Here is a 15641-nt window from a genome sequence, read left to right on the forward strand (position 1 = left end):
CAGAATCTGATAACTTCTCATCAACTCCAGCATTACTACTGTGATCATATTTCACATGGATTATTGCAGTGGTCTTAGAATTTCTCTCTGTTTCTGATTTTGCTTTAGTGTATTTATTCTGAACACAATAGTCAGAGGGATTATGTAAGAATTTATTTAGTTTCTAAGTGTGACTTCAATTCCCCTCCAATGTGTTATTTTGTTCACATAAGAAACTTTAGCCATGTGATATAACCCACAATTTTTTTCTCACTTCATCTCTTATTACATGCCCCTCAATCACACTTTTATTCAATCTACTTCTTGAACGAGCCAGACATATCATCTCTAAGCTCTTGTACTTGCTGTTCTAATTGCCAAGAGTTCCTTGGATATATGCATGACTTATTCATGTCTTTTATGACTTTGCTAAAAATATGCTCAGAGCCAGGTGTGTTGGCCCACACCTGTAATCCAGTGACTCTGGAGACTGAAGCTAGAGGATTGGAAGTTCAAAGTCAGCCTCAGCAACTTAGTGAGGTCCTAAGTAACTTAGTGAGACCCTGTTTCAAAATTAAATTAAAAAAAAAAGACCGGGGATGTAACTCAGTTTTAAAGCACACCTGGGTTCAATATATATATGTATGTATATACACACTGTATATGTGTGTGTACACGTGTATGTATACATACTTATATGTACACACACATATACATATCTATATACACATATATGTATACATACAAACGTACACACATATACACATGCTCTTCTTAGTAATGATATTCTATCTGAAATTAACTTTATAATATTCCTCATTGCTTTATTTTTTTTCCTAGCACATATTATCACCAATCATCTATTTAAAAGAAACAATATTTGACTTTTTGGTATTTTCTATTGTGTGTTTTCTATCTACTTTATTCATTTCTGCTATTTATAATTTTCATCTTTCTATTTTTTGTTTTTAATTTATTTTTCTTATTTTAGTAAGAAAATATATATCTCATACTTAATTGCAAAGACACCAATTTAAAAATTTCTTATTTTTATTTTTAAATTGAAAAATAAAAATTATATATATTTATGGGATATTATATGATGCTTTGATATATGTATATATTGTGGAATGCCTTAATCAAGCTACTTAACACATACATTACCTCATATACTGCTGTAGTTTGTGTCCCCTAAAAATTTATGTGTTGGAAACTTAATCCTTAAATCCATATGCTGATAAGATTTGTAGGTCAGATTCTTTGGGAGGTAATTTAGATTAGATAAGGTCATGAGGGTGGAACCACCAAGGTGGGATTAATGGCATCATAAGAAGAGAAAGAGAGATTTGAGCATATTTGCTCCTCCCTCTCACTGTTTGATACCCTTGCCATGTTATGATGCAGCAAGAAGGCCCTCACTGGCTGCCAGTACCTTGATATTGAATTTGCCAGCCTCCAGAACTGTGAGAAATAAATCTATATTTAAAAAATAAATGACCCATCCAGGTACCGTGGCACACACCTGTAATCCCAGTGGTTTGTAAGGTTGAGGCAAGAAGATCGCAAGTTCAAAGTCACAGCAAAAGCGAGCAAAAGCAAAAGCAACTCAGTGAGACCCTGCCTCTAAATAAAATACAAAATAGGGCTGGGGATGTGGCTCAGTGGTCAAGTGCCCCTGAGTTTAATTCCAGATACCACCCTCCCCGCAAAAATTACCCAGTCTGTGGTATTTTGTTATAGCAGCAGAAAATTTGCCAAGACAGAAATTGGTATCAGGAATAATGACTGTTGCTATGAAAATACCTGAAAATGTGGATGCAGCTTTGGAACTGGGCAATGGGTAAAATCTGGAAGAATTCGGAGAAGGTGGTTAGAAAAAGCCTAGATTTTCATGAGTGGAGCATTAAGGTTCATTCTGATGAGGGTTAAGAAGACTAGAGAAAGTCTGGGGTCTCTGAAGTGGCCATGATCACAATACTGGTAGAAATATGGACAATAAAGTTCATTTTGACAAGATCTCAGATGGAAATGAGAAACAAAGTATTAGAAATTGGATGTAAAGGCTACTGTTGTTATATAGTAGCGAAGACCTGCACTGAATCATGTGCATACTTGAAGGTTTTGTGGAAGGCAGAATAAGGGTGATGAACCAGGATATATAGTGAAAGAAATTTCTAGGCAAAATATTAAAGGAGCTGCATGGCTACTTTTAATTAATTATAGTGATATGAGAGAGAAAAGAGAATATCTAAGAGATATGAGAAAGAAAAGAGAATATTTAAAGAAGGAATTTATAATTAAAGGAGAAATAAACCCAGAAAATATGTAATCTGAACCTACAAAGGATGAAAAAGTGTCTTTGCAAAAGAGTACTACATGTGTGGCTAAGAGATTGCTAAAGAGATTCATCTGGCTAGAAAGTAGCCAGGTTTTATTGATCAAGACAATGGGCAAAAGACCTGAAGGCATTTCAGTGATCTTTGAGATTTTTCTCCTAACATTGGTCCAGAGATTACATAAAAAATCTACATGTATGCTTAAACTCTCTGCCATATTTTATGCTTTTGATGTCATGCTTACAAATTTTTATGCTGTGTATTCCTTTAAAATGATGAGAACCATTATTATTTTTAATATTTTCATCTTTTAACCTCCATACTAAAGATAGAAGTAATGTATTCACCACCATTGCAGTTTTAATAGTATTCTGAATTTGACTGGGCACTTGCTTTTACTAGTGAGTTTTCCACTTTCATGTATTTTCATGTTATTAATTATTATTCTTTTGAATTGAAAAACTCCCTTTAGCATTTCTTGCAAGACATGTATGGTGGTGATGAACTCCCACAGCTTTTGATTCTCTTGCAAAGTCTTATCTTTCCTTAATTTATGAAGGATAGCTTTGCAAGGTTAAGTATTCATGATTGACAGTATTTGTCTTTGAATGTATCATCCCACTCTCTCCTGGTCTGCTAAGATTCTGCTGGGAAATCAACCAACAGTTTTATGGGCGTTCACTTGTAAGTAAGGATCCTTTTTTTTTCTCCCACTGCTTTCAAGATTCTTTCCTTGTCATTATAATACATTTTGGTGTACTTTAATCTGATTGGAATTTTTTGAAATTTCTGTACCTGGATATCTTTATCTTTCCTTCAATTTTAAAAGTGTTTTGTTCCTATTTCTTTAATTCATTTTTTTTAAAGTTGTAGGTGGACACAATACCTTTATTTTATTTTTATGTGGTGCTGAGAATCGAACCCAGGGCCTCATACATGCTAGGTGAGTGTGCTACTACTGAGCCACAACCCGAGCACCCCTATTTCTTTAAGCTTTCTGTCTTTTTCTTCTCTTTTAAAAACTCTTTTAATTCAAATAAATGTTAGCTCTCTGTATGTTGTCCCATAGATCCATAAGCTTTTTTTTTTTTTTTTTTTTTTTTTTTTTTTTTGCGGTGCTGGGGATCGAACCCAGGGCCTTGTGTTTGCAAGGCAAGCACTCTACCAACTGAGATATCTCCCCAGCCCCAATTCATAGGCTTTCTATATTTTTTTCACTCTCAGCTTATATATTTTCCAAAAGACCTATCTTTGATTTCTAAGGTTTTTTTCTTCTACTTCGATTCTGCTGTTGATAGATTTTATAATGAATAGATATTGAATTTGGGGAAATATCTTTTCTGCATCTATTTAAATTACCATGCTTTTTTATCCTTTGTCTGTCAATATCATATATCACTTTCACTAATTTTTGTATGTTGTACTTTCCTTACACCCCAAGGATGAAGCTCATGAAATCATGGTTCATAAGTCTTTTAATGTGCTGTCAAATTCAGTTTGTTAACATTTTCTTGAGGATTTTTGCATCCACATTAATCAAAGATATTGGCCTGCTGTATTTTTTTCTTATGGTGTGTGTCTGGATTTAGTATCAGAGTTAAATTGGCCTCATAATATGAGTTTGCAAGTGTTCCTTTCTTTTATTTTTTATAGTAATTAAGAATTGTTATTAATTCTTTAAATGTATGGTGGAATTCAGTTGTGAAAGCATCTGATGTTGGGCTTGCTTCATTGGGAGTTTTTTTTATTACTAATTCAATCTCGTTTGTCATTTGTTCTGGATTTCTTTTTATTCTTAATTCAATCACTGTAGGTTGTTTACTTCTAAGAATTTTTCATTTCTTCTAGATTGTAGAATTTGTTGATGTATAGTTTATAATAGTCGCTTCTGAAACTTTGTGTTTCTGTGGCATCATTTGTAATATCTACTCTTTCATTTTAGATTTTACTTATAGGAATCTTCTGTCTTTCATCATAATCTAGCTAAGGATTTATTGATTTTATTTATTCTTTAAAAAAACTCAGAATTGTGATATTTTCTATTGTTTTCCTAATTTTTATTTCACTTACTCCTCTTTGAATCTTTATTATAGTCTTCTTTTTGCTAAGATTAGTTGTAGTTTGTTCTTCTTACTTCTTGAGATAAAACGGTAAGTTGTTTATTAGAGAGCTTTCTTTTTTAACATGTTTATCACTATGAATTTCCTTCTTAGAATTGCTTGTGTTGTATCCCATAGGTTTTAGTATTCTCTTGCTGTGTTTTTATTTGCACTAAGATACCTTTGAATTTCCCTTATAATATTTTTTGTTCTGGTAGATGTTCAAGTATGTGTTTTCAGTTTTCATCTATTCATGAATTGTCCCATTTTTCTTTTTTGGAGGGAGTACTGGGGATTGAACTCAGGGGCACTCAACCACTGAACCACACCCCAGCGCTATTTTGTGTTCTATTTAGACAAAGGGTCTCACTGAGTTGCTTAGTGCCTCACTTCTTCTGAGGCTGGCTTTGAACTCTTGATCCCCCTGCCTCAACCTCCTGAGCTGCTGGAATTACAGGCATGTGCCACCGTGTTGGTCCATTTTTCTTTTTATTGAGTTCTAGTTTTATTCCATTGTAGTCAGAAAAATTACTTGCTATTCGTTCAACATTTTCAGTTTGTTTAAACTTTTTCATGACCTAGCATGTGTCCTATCCTATTCTGCTGTTCTTATGTAGAAGCTGTCAGATTCATTTGGTGTAGAGTGTTGTTAAGATCTGCTAATTTCTTACTAATTTTCTGTCTTGATGATCAACCCTTTATTGAAAGTGGGGTGTTCAAGTAAACTGCTATTATTTTACTGATGATCCTTCCTCCATTTAGATCTGTCAATGTTTGTTTTATAAACTTAAGTGCTCTCATATTGGGTGCATATATACTTAGAATTATATCTTCTCATCGAATGGAGCCTTTTATTATTATGTAAGCATTTTTATCTCTTATAATAATTTTTTTTACTTTCTGTTTTGTGGTTCTATTGTTCCTCTATTCCTCTCTTGCTTTCTATCATCGTGATTTTATAACTTTTTAGTGATATACTTTGATTCTTCTTTTTCTCTTTTGTGTCTTATACAGACAGATATTTTTCTTCATGGTTCCATGGGGCTTACTCAAAGTTTTTATACTAACTTATAAAGGTCTATTTTAAGCTGAAAACAATTTAACATTGATTGCATACAAAATTATATACTTTTACTTCTCCCTCCAACCTTTATATTACTGTTGCTGGAATTTACTTCTTTTTGTATTGTATATTCATTAACAAAATTTTGTCATTAGTTATTCTTAATAACTTTGATTTTTAGATTGATATGGTTTGAGTCTATAATGTCCCCCAAAAGCTCATGTGTTGAAGGCTTGGTTCCCAAGATAGCAGCATTCAGAGGTTAGGCCTTAAGGGGTGATTAGATCATGAGGTCTCTTAACTCATCCTTAGATTAATCTATTTATGGATGCAGGCCTTAACAAGTGGTGGGAACTTTAGGATATGTGGCCTAGTTGGAAGAAGTTGATCATTGGGAGCATGGCCTTAGAGGGTTTATTTTGTCCTCAACCCTTTCTTCTTTCTCATTCTCTCTGATTCTTGGCCACCTTGATGTGGGCATCTTTGTTCAGCCACACCATCCCCCCGCCCCGTGATGTTCTGCCTCATTATAGGCACAGAAACAACAAAGTCAAATGACCATAGACTGAAACCTCTGAATCTATGTGCCCGAACAAATCTTTTCTTCCTTTAAGTTGTTTTACTCAGGCATTTTATCCCAGCAACAGAAAGTTAACTAAAGCATATGATCAAAAGTGATTTATGTACTACAGTTATTTACACTAGACTTTATCTGGCTATATATCTACCTTTAGCAGTAAGAATTACACTTTCATATGCTTTCTTGTTGTTATTTAATGCTCTTTCATTTCCACTTTAAGGAGTCTCTTTAGCACTTTTTTTAAAGACACATTCAATGATGGCACACTTCTAGATAGCTTTTGCTTGTCTAGAAAAGTCTTTATCTAGTCTTCATTTTTTAAAGGACAGTTTTGCCAGATATAATATTCTTGATTGGCATGTTTTTTCTTTCAGCATTTCATATATACCATCTTTCTCCTGTCCTGCAAGATTTCTGCTGATAAATCTGCTGATAGTTACACAGAAGCTCCTTTGTATGTACTGAGTTGTTTTCTCTCGTTTTAAAATTTTCTTTTGGCTTTGAAAATATTATATTTTTTCTCAGTGTAAACCTTAAGCTTTTGGGGAAGTTCATGAATCTGGATGTAAATTCCTCTCTCCAAATTTGAGAAGTTTTCAGTCATTATTTCTTTAAAATATTTTCTGCCACTTTATCTTCCTCTTTTCCTTCTGAGAATATCTTCAAGTGTGTATGTTTGTTTCCTGTGTATATTTTTTGATAAGCTTCATTACACCTTTTTTGTTCTTTTTCCTTTTTGTTTCTCTGACTGGATAATTTCTACTGACCTGTCTTCAAGTTCATTTATTCTTTCTTTGACTTGATCAAGTTGCTACTGAAGCTCTCTATCACATTTATAAATTAAATAATTATGTTATTCAGCTCCATAATATCTCTATGGCTCTTTTTATGGTTTCTCTTTATTGAATTTCTCCTTTTTGCCATGTTTTGTTTTCATGATATGTTTATCTGTGTTACCTTGAAACTAACAGCTTTTAAAAGACAAAATTGCTTTGAATTTTTTTCAGATAGTTTATTAATATACATTTCTTTAGAATTGGCTGCTGGCATTTTATTTTCTTCATTTGTGTTATGGTCTTGGTGATTTCCCCCTGCAAACTCATGTAGAAATCTAATCCTCAGAAGTACATGTTAATGGCATTTTAGACCTTTGAGAGGTAGTTAGTATTACATGAGGTCACACAGGCTGGACCTTCAAAATTGCATTAGTGACTTTATAGGAAGAGGAGGAGATACCCAAGTTAGCATGCTTGCTCTGTCTCACCATGTGATACTCTGCGCCACCTTCGGTTCACCTGCAGAGAACTCCCACCAGCAAGAAGGACTTCCCCAGATGTGACCACTTGATCTTGGATCTGTAGAACCATGTGCTGAATAAAGTTGTATTTTTAATAAATTGCTTAATCTGTGGTATTTAATTATAGCAACAGAAAATGAACTAAGACCAAAAATTGAACTGAGAGAAGTGGGACTGTTTATAATAAAGAATACCTGAAAATATGGAATCAGATTTGGAAGTGAGTAATAGGAAGAGGATGGAAGCATTTGTAGCATTTATTACATGACTGGAGCATTCAGAATTATTTTTATGAGGGCTCATAAGAAGATGAGACTAGAGAAGTTCTGGAATTCCATAGAGATTGCATAAATTGTTGTGACTAGGATGCTGATAGAAATATTCTGTTGAGGTCTGAGATGGAACGGAGTAACAAGGTATTAGAAACTAGAGAGAAGACCATCTTTGATATAAACTAGCAAATAACTTGACTGAATTGTATTCATTACCAAGGGTTTAATGTTATGAAGAACTTAACGGCAATGAATTATACTATCTGGCATAAGAAATATCTATAAAAATATAACAGTAAAGTAAAGTACTGAATGGCTACTATTAACTCTTTTCATTAAGCTACAACAGGGGAAAATGACTTAAGGACAGACTTCAAAAAAGAAGTAAAGTATAAAGATAGGGAAAGACCCTTAGCCTGGTCATATGGTAGAGAATGAAAGAACATTTTCAGTGGGGGAAACCAAAGGTGTGACCTGGCAACTGTCTATTAATGAGATTAATACTCATCAAAGGGATCATCAAGACAACAGGACAAAGACCTCAAAGGCATTTAAGAGATCTTTAAGGATGCCCCTTCTATCACAGCACAGGTCCAGAGCTCTAGGAACACAGAATGGTTTAGGTAACAGGCCTAGGCTCCCCTCCAGGGGTTCACTATCTAAAGCTGTGTCCAGACTCTGCTGCCTACATTATGCTGCAACACTCTTTGTCCATTTCAGCTCAAGAGACCTCAGGATGGCCTCACCCTCCACTTGGAGAGCAAAAGCCTTAAACATTGATGGCATCCTTGTGGTACTAGTTCTGAAGGTAAGAAGAATGAAAGTGCTGTGGAGGCATGGAGGCCTTTATGTAGGTTTCAAAGGATGTCCAGGATAAGATGGCCAAGGCAGACACTTGTGTTAGGAACAGAGCCTCTGAAATGCTTAGAGGAGCTTCGAGGTCAGGACTTTGATGAAACCCCAGAACTTTAAGGCTGCCAGCATGCAACACAAGCGTGGAAGAGTTGCAGACACAGGACTCCAACTTGTGAGAATTTAAGTGTGGGATGAGCCCACCAAAACTATAGGGGTTGGGCTACCTAAGGCATTGGGGGCCCAATCTTCATACCTTGTATACAGGAAATAGGGCATGGAGTTCAGGAAGGTTTATATGGAGCCTTAAAACTTAATGTGGTTTTCCCTGTTGGGCTTTGGACTGATTTGAGACCTGTTACTCCTTTATTTTTACCTAATTCTCCTTTCTGAAATAAGAATGTCTGTCCTATGTATTTTGGAAGTAGATAATTCTTTCATTTCACAGATTCATGACTGGATTAAATTTGCTTCAGGTATGTTTTGAGTCTCACCTATATTTGACTCAGATACTCTGGACGTTTGAGTTGGTCCTAGAATGAAATATAACATTGGGACTATAGGGTTGGAATAATGTGTTTTATATGTTAGGACATGATTTGAGGGGGGAGGTGGAATGCTATGGTCTGAATATTTGTCCCTTTCAAAACCCATATTGAAACTTGATCTCCAAAATTACATGTTAGTGGCATTTAGAGGCAGGCCCTTTGGGAGGCAATTAGGATTACATGAGGTTGTGAGGGCTGGACTGTTATGATTGTATGAGAGTCTTCACAAGAAAAGGAAGAGATTCAAATTGGCAAGATTGTTCTATTTCACCATGTGATACCCTGCACTACCTCAGAAATCTGTATAGAGCCCCCATCAGCAAGAAGGATCTTACCAGGTACAGTCCTTGACCTTGGATTTGCAGAGTAATGAGCTGAATCAATATTTATTCTTTTTTTGTTTGTTTCAGACTGTTATTTTATTTCATATTTTATCTGTTCTTCTTATTTTTTTTAATGCATTACAATTATACATAATATTGGGATTAATTTTGCATAATCGTAATGCATGGAATATAATTTTATAAATTACTCAGTTTGTGGTATTCAATCTAAGACAGTTTGTTTCATGTTTCCCTGATTTTCAGTGATCTTCCTAGGCTTATGTTGGTGTCTGTGTGAAGAAGTAGTTCCATCTTCCAGTCTTTAGAGACCAACTTTGGTAACAAAAAATCTTTCATCATTCACTCTGACCAGAAATCGTGGATAGGCCTGATTCTGGCTAAGTGGGTATGCAGGCCTGCTGCCAGGGTCCATGTGCAGATGGTTGGGTCTTATGCCAGAATCTATAGGTAGGGGATACATGAGATATGTCTGCTACTGGGTCACTGGAGGCCACAGCCTGAATGTCAAGATTTACAAGCTTCTCCTTGAGAACCCCTGATCCTTTGTTCTTAGCTACCCCCAGGGAATCTAGCCATGTTGATTCTTTGAGTGTTCTGAGAGGTATGACAGAAGTGGGCCAAGAGGGACCGTTCCCTGAAAGGTGAGGAAAGTCAGACATTCACTTGGTTGTCTTTCCATTGTGGGAGAACAAGCCGTGAAGTCTTGGGTGAAATGGGCTACAGGTAAGTGAAACTGTTTCTCTTACTTTTCAATGTACCTTTTCTTGTTTCTGGGCTCTATCAGTAAACCATTATCTCATCTGAATTCTGGAACTCTAATTACAGTATTTTTGTCTATGGATTGAATCAGCATTTTGTAGGGGAAGAAGAAATGGGAATTCCTATTCTGCAACCTTACTAATATCACTCACCTTGTATATCCTTACTTTCTTCTTCACTGGCTTCTTTTGGATTAATCATTATTTTTATCATTCTAGTTTTATCTCTAGTAATTTTTCAATTTTGTAGTATTTTATTATTGTATTAGTGATTGCCCAAGAGATTCCAGTAAGCCTCATTGACTTTTTACAACTTTCTAGAAAACGCTAGAATTTTAGAATACTTTCACTGCAATTATTCCCATTTCATTTTGTGTTGTAATCATCATTAATCTTTCACCATTAATTGTGCTGTTTGATTTAAGAATGTTCATTTGTTTGGGGAATTTTTGCCTTGTTTTGTTTTGCATAAATTCTTCATAAAATTAAGGATGTCCATTTAATTCTTATTTTCTAAGAGAACTTTTTAAAAAATTATAAATGACTGAGTCATAATACCTCAAATATCCTTTCTTATTCCTTATGGTGAGTATTCAATTTTCTTCTTACATAAATTCTATTGCACAATTGTTTTTATTGATTTATTGATGTGAAACCAAACATGCATTCTACAATAAAATGAATTTGGGCATACTGTTTTAGCCTTTCTAATTGCTGCTTTGACATGGTAAAATTGGTTTAATGTTTTCATATCTGTTTTTATGTTTCAGGTTGCTCTGTATCTTTTCTTATTTTCTCATTGATGTATTTTAATATCAGGGCCAAATGATAGATGTATAAAATGACTCGGGGAGTGAAATTTTTTTTCTCTACTTCAGAGAACAATTTGTGAGTATAACACCCTCTCCCATTATATATATGGAAGAATGTGTTCATGAAGACAATTGGATCTGGAGTTTTCCTTCTGGAAATGTTTTAAAAATATAGATTTGATTTACAAAAAATGATTTAGAGTACTTCATATTTTCATATACATTTTATGGAAATGTGTTTATGTTTTATTTTTAAAGAATTTGACCATCTAAAATTTTAATTTGTTGGCATAAAGGTTTTCATAATGCTCTCTTATCTTTCTAATTGTCTCTGAGGTCCTGAAATCAAATTCAGGATATTTCAGATATTGTTTATGTACAAGTATTTATATTTTCATGTATCACCAGAATTTATCTATATTATTAAGATTTTCAAAGATCACATTTACAATTTTGTTGACATTTTCTATTGGCTTACTTATCTGATACTTCACTTAATTTTGTACTTTCCTTTATTGTTTTCTTTCTTTAACTTGCTGTGGGTTTACATTGCTCCCATTTCACTAACTACTTTTTAAAAAAACATTTTACTGAAGTCTGTCTGAAATGTAAGAAGCAACACATATTTATTTTATTTTCAATTAACATATATTAATTATACATATTAATGGGTTTTAGAGTAATATTTAATGCATGCATGGATCAAATCCAGCTTCCCCTTATCCCCCTTTCCCCTGTTCCCAACCTTTAGTAATCGCTATTCTACATTCATGTCAATTTTTTTTAACTTTCACATATGAGTGAGAACATCAATACTTGTTTTTCTGTGCCTGGTTTATTTTACTTAAAATAATATCCTCTAGTTCTATCCATTTTGCTGCAAATGACAGAATTTCATTCCTCTTTATGACTGAATAATATTCCATTGTGTATATACACTACATTCATTTTCTTTATCCATTCATCCATTGATGGGCATTTAAGTTGACTACACATCTTAACTACTGTAAGTAGCGCAGCAATAAACATGGCAATGCAGGTATCTCTTTGCTATGCTGATTTTCTTTCCCTTATGTAGGTACCCAGAAGTGGGATAGCTGGATCATATGGTATTTCTCTTTTGAGTTTTTTGCAGAACCTCTATATCTCTGTAATGGTTGTGCTAATTCACATTCCCACTAACAGTGTATAAGAGATTTTTCCTTCATATCCTTGCCAGCATTTGTTATTATTTATTTCAATAATAGCTGTTCTAATTGGAGTGAGATGATGCCTCATTGCACTTTCGATTTGCATTTCTTTGATGGCCAGTGATATATTTAACATTTTTTCATACTCATTAGTCCTTTGTAATAATTCTTTTGAAAAATGTCTATTTATATCATTTGCATATTATTATTATTATTATTATTATTATTATTATTATTATTTTGGTATTGGGGATTGAGGCCAGGGGTTCTTTACCATTGATCTACATTCCCAATCCTTTTTAAGTTTTATTTTGAGCCATGGTCTCGCTAAATTGCTGAGGCTGGCCTCAAACTTGCAATCCTCCTGCTGCAGCTTCTGATAATGATAATTCGGTATCGTGTTGTTAAGTCTCCATGAGTTTATACAGTTCCTGAAGTTTCTTTTGTTGTTATTTCTAGTTTTATCCCATTGTGATCAGAAGAAATATAAGAAACAATTTCAATTTTTAAAATTTGTTGAGACTTGTTTTGTCTGTAGAATATGGTCTATTTTAGGGAATGCTCCATGTGCTGAAAAATAGATTGTGGATTTTACAGTTATTGGGCGAAATGTTCTTTCAATGGCTATTAAGTTCGTTTATTGATAGTTTAATGTAACTCTGATGTTTCTTTATTGATTTTTCTTTGGTGTGAATGATCTGTTCATTGATAAAATATAGCGTTGAAGTCTTTCACCATTGTTGTATCACATCCTATCTCTCTCTTTAGATCTAAGAATGCTTTTTTTATAAAACTGGGTCCTTGGTCATTAGGTGCATATACATTTACAATTGCTATATCTCCTTTTTGAGTAAATCCCTTGATCATTATTTAATGACCTTGTTTGTTCTTAAAATCAGTACATACTTAATGTGTACAATTGGTAAATTTGGGGATAAGGATACATTCATGAAACTCTCTTAATCATCTGGACAATAGATATGTCCACCTCCTGCTATAATTTCTTCCTGCTGTAATTATTTTGTGCTGTATACATGCATGTGTGTGTGATGAGAAAGCTTAATATCCACCTCCTTAGCAAATTTTAAGTTTATAATAGAGTTCATTAGCTATTAGCATTATGTTGGATAGTTGATCTCAACTTACTTATCTTGCATAACACCCTTCATATGCTTTGAACTTCAACACCTAATTTTCTCTCCCTTAGCAACTGCCTACTACCATTTTTTACTCCACTTCTATGAGTTTGACTATTTTGGATTTGACAAGTAAGTGAGATCATACAGAATTTTTTTCTTATTTTATTTAGCATAATGTCCTCTAGCTCCATCATGTTGTGAATGACAGAATTTCCTTCTTTACAGGATTGAATAATATTCCATTGAATTTATAGATCACATTTTGTATATCCATTCATCTGTCATAAGCAGTATATTTCTATATCTTGGATATTCAGAATAATGGTACAGGTAAGTAAACACAATCAACATGTGACTACATTATTCTAAAAAGTTTTTGAATAGCAAAAGAAACAATAAACAAAATGAAAAAGCAATCTAAATAATGTGAGAAAATAACTGAAAAACCATACACCCAAGAAGGGATTGACATTCCAACTATATAAGGAACTCATAACCAGTAGGAAAAAAAGCCAAATATTTCTATTAAAAATGGGCCAGGAGGTCAGTATTGGAGAGGGTCCTTAGGGGCAACACTCCTTCATTTGTAAATTTTTCAGGAGGAGGTCCAGGCTGTAACTATGTTGACAATGATATCACTGTTTGGAGCCCTCAGGTCAGGATTCATCAAATTGAATATGCAATGGAAGTTGTTAAACAAGGTTTGCTCTGAAAGAAAATTTTCATGCAGTGTTGGTTGCACTGGAGAGGGCACAGTCAGAACTTGCAGTTTACTGAAAAAAATTTTCCATGTTGACACATACTGGTATCTCATTTGTGGGGTTTATTGTTGATGCTAGACTATGCCATAATTAACATAGAAGGAGTGTTTGGACTCCATATTTGTACTTGACAGAACACTTCTTGTGTCTTATCTTATATCTCTAATTAAAAGCAAGACCCATATGCCAACACAATGGATTGCTGGATACTGTATTGTGTTGGGTTGCTTATAGTTTATTGCTAGTTATGATGATGCCCTCACACTTTCTAAACCTGTCCATCTGCTAACTATTTGGACTGCAGAGCTATGTCCATTGGAACCCATTCTCAATCAGCTCATACTTCCTTGGAGAGACATTATGTCTGTTTTTAGAGTGAAATTTAAATGAACTAGTTAAACATGGTCACTGGAGTAGAGACACTTCCTCCAGAGTAGGAACTAACTGGAAAAAATATTTCCATTGTGGGTAAAGACTTGGAGTTTACAATCTATAATAATGCAGATGTGTCTCCATTCCTAGAATGTCTTAAAGAAAGACCACAGAGAAGGGCACAGTCAGAACAAACTGCTGATGGAACTGCAGAAAAGGCTGATGAACCAATGGAATATTAAGTGATAAGCTTGTCTATGTGTATATTATCAAATATGTAAGAATTCAGGAACACATACTGATAACAATAATCTATACTTCAAACCAAAAAAAATGCAGAGTGGCAAAATGGTATGTTTTAGAAATAAGTCTAAATGTGGGTTTTATTCAATGTAGTTCCCTGAAACCATGTAATGAATGGAGTGCATTTTTCTGTGAAGCTCTATATAATCACTTTCTAGAAAGTAAAGCTATACAAAGGTTTTTATATGAAGAAGATAGTATCTTGTGATTTTAAAGAGAATTGTGAAATAAAATTGTTGTACTTCAAAAAAATGGTAAAATCAGAGCTGAAATCAATGAAATCGAAACAATTGAAAAATTGACAAAAAGTTGGTTCTTTGAAAAAATAAATAAATAAAATAGATAAACCCTTAGCTACACTAATGAAGAGAAAGAGCAAGAAAACTCAAATTACTAAAATTCATGATGAAAAAGGAAATATCACAATGGACACTATAGAAATACAGAAGATAATTAGAAACTATTTTGAAAACTTATATTAAAATAAAATAGAAAATCTCAAAGACATCAAAAATTTCGAGACATAACGATCTAAACAAACTGAAGCAAGAGAACACACACAATTTAAACAGAATAATTTCAAGAAATGAAATAGAAGATGCCATCAAAGTCAACCAACCAAGAAAAGCCCAGGACCAGACAGATTCTTAGCTGAGTTCTACAAGACCTTCAAAGAAGAACTAATACCAATACTCCTCAAAGTATTCCATGAAATCAAAAAGGAGGGAACGCTTCCAAACTCATTCTAAGGCTAGTATCATCCTGACACCAAAACCAGACAAAGACACATCACGGAAAATAAACTTCAGACCAATATCCCTGATGTACACAGATGCAAAAGTTCTCAATAAAATTCTGTACTTTTGTGTATTATTCCAACAGCTTATTGCTCATTTCATTTTTTAATTCATTTTTATTGTAAATAAATGGGCTATA

General features: G+C 33.9%; 1 pseudogene; it reads left to right on the plus strand.

The window, feature by feature from the left end:
• The first annotated feature begins 1760 nt into the window (after positions 1 to 1760).
• LOC124971510 (proteasome subunit alpha type-1-like) lies at positions 1761 to 14644 on the plus strand (annotated as a pseudogene).
• Positions 14645 to 15641: the final 997 nt, after the last annotated feature.

Source organism: Sciurus carolinensis, chromosome X (assembly GCF_902686445.1).
Source record: "Sciurus carolinensis chromosome X, mSciCar1.2, whole genome shotgun sequence".
Taxonomy (NCBI): Eukaryota; Metazoa; Chordata; class Mammalia; order Rodentia; family Sciuridae; genus Sciurus; species Sciurus carolinensis.